We start from the raw sequence: 6,666 nt of genomic DNA on the forward strand, positions 1-6,666 counted from the left end.
CAAAATTATCTGGTTTAAAAAGAGTATCAGGACAAAGTCCTTAGCCAGGTAATCCTTAGTGATGCAGGATTTAAAGACAATATCATTTTTAAGTGTTCATACACATTTAACTGATATTGTATACAAATCAATTATATTGTATTTTGTGAATTATCATTCTGTACTAGTGTTTCTCAACCTGTTATTCATTATTAGCACCATAAGGAGAATAATAAAATTTAACTTTCATTTATCCTAGTGAGAGAAATTGAATACTAAGGAACAATTTTTTTGGTAAAATTGAGCATTGGAGGGTTTCAAACCATTGTAATATATAAGATAACTTGCCTCCTCCCACCCCTTTACTCCATTGGGGGCAATATTGCTTCACTTGAAAAGACATGTTCTATATGGATTTAGTTATTCTGTTATTTCTGGCATCAATCATTTTAAACTCCCTCCAATTACAGATAAAAGACAAGAAAATCTGTGGGAAAAAAGACTTATCCTCTATAAACCTATATGTCATTCATTACATGGAGTTAAATTGCTTGAACTTGCTTTTGTCCAGATAGGAACTGAGCAAAAATGGCTCTGTCTGGAGGGAAATGCAGGAAAGGAGAAGTAGACCTCTTCCCATGGATGTCCTCTGTAGGGAAGCTAACCAAAGGATTCCAAGGATGGGTACAGTGTTTAAATTGAAAAATAGTAATTAAAAGTTAAGTGGTCACATCTAAATGTTCATCTGAGATGTGGTATGGGAAAAGTTTTCAATTAGCAATAATCGCGCCTCGGATAAACCTCATTGGCTACGATACTGCCACTGCGCAAAGCTGAGATGTGGTATGGAGTATAGCAAATCCTTGATTATTTTAGAGACATTTAACTATGTGGGAAATTGGAAGTTTTAAATATTTCAATATATCACATATTTTAACACACAAGTATGAATAGCCACTCTTTCAGGTCTTGTCGCTCTTTGAATCTTGAGATTAAAGTCATATTTGATCCCGCTCTCTGTTGGAAATCCATGTTAGGACTCTTCTCATTTCCCTCTTTTCTTGCTTTCCTTAAGTTTTTACCTTGAAATCTAATTTAGAGGCTCAGAAGTACTGCTAGTCCACAATAGAATCTGCATTGGAAACCTGCTCTGGAGGATGCAATCCTCAAAATAGTCAAAGGTTATGCTTCTGAAGCACTGCGTGTTTCTAAATGTTCTCTGCCATCTGAGATTTGGCTGTTATCTCCTTAGCAACAGAAAAATCTTATTCTTCCCCATAAGGGTAATTTCTTGTCAGACTCATCCACAGCCTATGTAAAAAAAAAAAAAAAAAAAAAAAAGTAAGCAGTTGAAACAATGCTGTTATCACCAAAAAACAAACTCCTGTCCCTACACTAATTCTAAGTACTTTTAATCCCTTTGTATAGGAAGCAGAGGGACATTCTGGTATGTCCACTGAAGTTTTGCTCTTCATGGAGAACACTTTGGACAGTTTACTTCTCCAGAGTAAATGTCTAAATTACATTAATAATTTCTGGATTACTAAAGATCCAATTAAATTCCATAAGAAGTGGTTGTCCAGGAAAAGAACTCGGAAAAAGATGAATTTTGAAGAAAAAGTGGAATCAACACGAAGATTTCAAGAGGGAAACCAACTCCACCTGCACTTGAAGATAAAACGGAGAACTACTAGACTCCCTCTCCCTCCCCTCCCTTGCTCCTCTCTCCCCACTCTTCTTGCTCTTCCTTCTCAGTCCCTCTCTCTGGCCTGGCAGCGCTATTTGGGGATTTGATCTGTATAAAGTGTTTCAATTTCTTCAGAAGTCATCTTCTATAGGTTAAAAGAAGAAATGGTTTCAAAGTGGAATTAAAGAAATGTGGATCATTTCCGAATTTCAAATCCTGCACTTCCATCAAGACTGTCCCAGAAATAGTGCTCTGGGAATCAACAGAGGTAATAGTTAGATGTGGCAGAAGTAGTAGTGAAGTGCTTCTCTTACTAGAAGACAAGAGATAACCTAGGATGCAGATACTTTAAGTGGTGTAAGAGATGTCTTCATTCAACCACTTGACATACTTGAGATATGCCAACTTCAGAGAAATGAGAGATCCCATTCTATCTGGTATAGAGGAACAGTTATATCTGACACAATTCCAGAAGGTAATTTTTTTATTCTATTGACAATTAATTTTAAATATTGTCTGATATGCTTTTAAACTGTTATGAAAAAATATAAATTATGTTATAAATCATACATATTATCTTACATAGATATCAGTCTGTTCTTAAAAAGTTTTGTGTGACCCCAATTTCAAGCATTATGTAACAGTATCTCTGAACTATCTTGGTCCAAGTGACATTTCATCTTTCATGAATAAACATTTCAAACTATAGCAGTGGGAGCAAGTCTGCCAGGGAACAATTCAGTGGTATCGTATAGTAGTGTTCAAACAATCTTTTTGAATATTTTCTTTTTTTTCCCTAGTGTTTAGTGAAAATGAATGATTGGAAACTGAAAAAATAACTAGAGATACTAATGTTTGGTTGCTGAGCCCTCATAACACTTTGAAACAAAAATGAGGTTCATTAAAGTTTTGAAAATCATGTATCTTTCATCCTATTATTTTTAGGTTGAGGAATTTGTATTTAACTGTGAAATACAGAATCAAAATTTAAAAACTATAAATCTGAAAAAATAATAAGAACATAGGATTTCTACCTCATATAAGTTCCAACCTCCTATGTTACATCAGGATAACTTCAAAATTGGTAAAAATATATATTAAAAATAAAAAAAAGTAGTAGGGGAAGTCATGGAAAATTCTTTTATTACTCTAGAGTGAGAAAGGCCTAACAAAAGCCAGAATGCCTCAAATCAAAGATCAATTATTACAAAAGAATCTGCATTGCAAAATCTATCGACAAAGTAAAAAATGAATATTTTCAATTCATAACTAAAAAGTAATTTGTCTAATTAGTTTATATATTCCTTAAAATGTGGAAAAAAGCCCAGTTCAACTTATTTACAAGAAAAAGAAGCAACATAAAATGGGCACAGAATAAGAGCAACCATCTCTTCTACTTCCTAAGAGTGAGGAAATATTTTTTAGAAGTTTCCTGCAGACTGTTTCACTTCAGCCTTAACTGAATCATGTACTTAAATCAATAGCAAGGAATAAGTTTTACCACTATGGGTTTAGATTGACCATCTAATGGATGTTGGCCAATCAAACATAATGATCACTGTGGTGGTTCATGCTTAAATTTAAGGATGAAAAAGAAAATGAATAATGATTTATTGTCTGTCTCCTTATTTGCTTACATAAAGAAAATAATCTATTTTGATGGAAAAGAATCTAAGATTACCATGATTAAATGGTTATTCTCAGGTTATACCACGATTAAATCTCTTTTGATGGAAAAGAATCTAAGATTACCACGATTAAATGGTTATTCTCAGATTAAATGGCTTGCATTGAGGCAAGGATTCTAAAATCATAAATGAATTTAAAATTTCAGAATGCCAAAAGAATAAAGTGCCTCCTTTCTCAGGTGCTGACACGAAAGGTGTGTTGCAAAGCAGATTATTTTATGCTCTAATGAAACTACATCTAAAATGCTGAGAATGCAAAGAGCTATGGCAGAGACTGAAGTTTTCTGACTTGAGGAATAACAGTCTTCCAAATAAAGATTAAATGTAAGAGGCACATAAGCAATAGAAATCCAACTCAAGGTACTAATCCCTTTATATAGAGTTTTGCCTTAATTTTGTGAAAATTATAGGGTAAATATTTGATAGTGCAATTGCTGGGTTGTAGGGTAGTTCTACTTTAACTTTTTAAGGAACCTTCATACTGTTTCCCAGAGTTGCTGCACCAGTTTGCATTCCCAGCAACAGTGCAAGAGGGTACCCTTTCTCCACATCCTCACCAATACCTGTTGTTTCTTGTGATTTTGATTTTAGCCATCTGACAAGTGTGAGATACCTCATTGTAGTTTTGATTTGCTTTTCCCTGGTGATCAGTGATGTTGAGCATCTTTCTTGCGTCTTTTGGCCATCTATATGTCCTCTTTAGAGAAGTGTTCATTCATATCTTCTGTCCATTTTTAAATTAGATTTTTTTTGGGTGTTGAGTTTCATAACTTCTTTATATATTTAGATATTAGCCCTTTTTTGGATATGTCATCTGCAAAATATCTTCTTCTATTCAGTGGTTTGTCTTTTAGTTTTCTTGGTTGTTTCCTTCACTGTGCAGAAGCTTTTAATTTCATTAAATTCCAATAGTTTATTTTTCCAGAGACATATTTATTTTTTTTAAGAATTTATTTATTTAGTTGACACAGAGAGAGTGAGCTAGAGAGAGACAGACAGCAAGAACAAGCAGGGCGAGTGGCAGGCAGAGGAAGAAGCAGGCTCCCTGCTGAGCAAGGAGCCCAATGCGGGACTCCATTCCAGGACCTGGGATCATGACCTGAACCCAAGGGAGATGAGCCACCCAGGCACCTCACCAGAGACTTATCTAGAGAGAAGTTGCTACAGCTGTTGTCAAAGAGGTTACTGCCTGTGTTCTTCTCTAGGGTTTTTACAGTTTCAAGTCTCACATTTAAGTCTTTAATTCATTTTATTTTTTTATGTATGGTGTAAGAAAGTTGCTCCATTTCATTCTTTTGCATATAGCTGTCCAGTTTTCCTAATGTCATTTGTCGAAGAGGCTGTCTTTTTCCCCATTGCATATTCTATCCTGCTTGGTCAAAGAGTCATTGACCATATAAGTGTAGGTTTATTTCTGGGTTTTCTATTCTTTTATATTGATCTATGTAGCTGTTTTTCTGCCAGTATCATATTGTTTTGATCATTACAGCTTTGTAATATAACTTGAAGTCTGGAACTGTGATAACTCCAGCTTTGCTTATCTTTTTCAAGATTGCTTTGGCTATTACAGGTCTTTTGTGGTTCTGTACAAATTTTAGGATTGTTAGTTGTAGTTCTGTGAAAAATGCTGTTGGTAATTTAATAGGGATTACACTGAATGTATAGATTGCTTTGGGTATTATGGACATTTTAACAATATTTGGCCTTCCATTTCATAAGCATAAAATGCCTTTCCATTTGTTTGTGTCATCTTCAATTTCTTTAATCAGTATTTTATATTTTTCAGATTACAGGTCTCTCACCTCTTTGGTTAACTTTATAATTCCTATTCAATAAGAGGAACTGCAAAATCATATATCAAAAAGAGTAGAAATGAAGATTGGGACCATTATCGCAGTATGCTAGAGTCCTTCTGAATGTTCTTTTGTTATTTTCCTGTTGAGAAAACAAGGCCCATCAAGGTCAATCAAGCTGTCCAGGGTGATGCAGTGAGTAAGTGGCAGACGGGAATGGACCTTGCATCCAGGCCAGGGTTCCTGTCATTTCACCATGTTGTCCCTCCAAAGGAGGAGTAACATTTTAACTGATGTATTTGGTGTCTAATCTCCAGAAAGGAAGAGCTGGGGGCATTTTAGCAGTCTTGATAAGCAAACTTTACTACTCGTGATCTTAGACACCAGTTAAATTTCTTATACCATTTGTTAATTTTTCTCTCTTGCACGGATAGTACATCCAGGTTAGTAAAGAGCTATTAGCACCTTTCTTTCCCCCTTTCCTTGTCATTATTTTCTAGAATTCTGTAAGATTATGCTAATAATGCTGTTTCAAATATCCTAAAACAAGATTAATTAGGGTGGTCTTGAAGCTAGTGGCTTATTCATTTATAAGCAGTTCTGAACCAAATGTTATCTCAGTGTGGCATGGCTAATATGTAAGAAGGAAAGTCTGGGAACAAGTTCAAAAGGATCTCTTCTCTACTGCACATAATTATAATGCCATTCTCAGTTTTCTTGGAAAGACACTGCATCTATCCGTTTTTTGCTACTAAAATAAATTATCATCACAATGAGTAAAATAGGTCACACTAATTTTTTTCCCTTTTCCTCTTTCAGTGCACAATAATGAAATTCTTATTAATTGTAATTGCATGATCTGATGTTTCTGAACTGTTCTTACTCTATTTCAGCCCCTCTAGAGTTAGGTCTATTTCACAGCGTATTATCCCTTTCTCATGGTGGATAGTTCTGAGTTTGATGAGCCTCTTAGTAGTGTGCTGTGAACAAAACACTCCCAAATCCTAGGTCAGTGGCAAGTTCTCTATGCTGATGTCCTCAGACTTTAAAATAAAACCTGCCCTCATTATCTTCTCAAGTTAGCTAGTGATTTCCATTTCGAGCAGGGAGTACAAATAAGTAAGGTGGAAGCAGTAGGGATTAAACATAAACAAATTTCTGGTCCAGTCGTAACTGGCAATGTCACCAGAACCTCAGTCATCTGACTAGGCTTGCCCCTTATGACTACTCTTTGCCATTTAGATCCCTCGGAGGTCTCTCTTGTGGTGTTGAGTACCACCTCCCTCCTCGCCATGTTGGGGCATCCTTTCCTTTCCAATAATCACTGAATGGCTAGTGTGTGATTCCTGATACTGCTTCAGTGCCTTCCTCTCACTGCTGTGGTGTCCATCCTCCTTATGCTGTGTTTCCCCCAGTAATCACATCAATGAAGGGAACTGAGAGCAAGGCAGTCAGTTCTACTGTTCCCAAATATTGACTCTGGGATAGGGCTGTCTTCATCCTAGAATGGATAAATAAA

The 6,666-nt window shown here is 35.6% G+C and overlaps 1 non-coding gene across 1 annotated transcript; it reads right to left on the minus strand.

The window, feature by feature from the left end:
* Window positions 1-675: 675 nt before the first annotated feature.
* LOC123391697 lies at window positions 676-814 on the minus strand. Its single transcript, XR_006606397.1, has one exon. It is a non-coding gene; the product is annotated as a U4 spliceosomal RNA (small nuclear RNA).
* Window positions 815-6,666: the final 5,852 nt, after the last annotated feature.

Source organism: Mustela putorius, unplaced genomic scaffold (genome assembly GCF_011764305.1).
Source record: "Mustela putorius furo isolate JIRA1106 unplaced genomic scaffold, ASM1176430v1.1 tig00000275_pilon_pilon_pilon, whole genome shotgun sequence".
Lineage (NCBI taxonomy): Eukaryota > Metazoa > Chordata > Mammalia > Carnivora > Mustelidae > Mustela > Mustela putorius.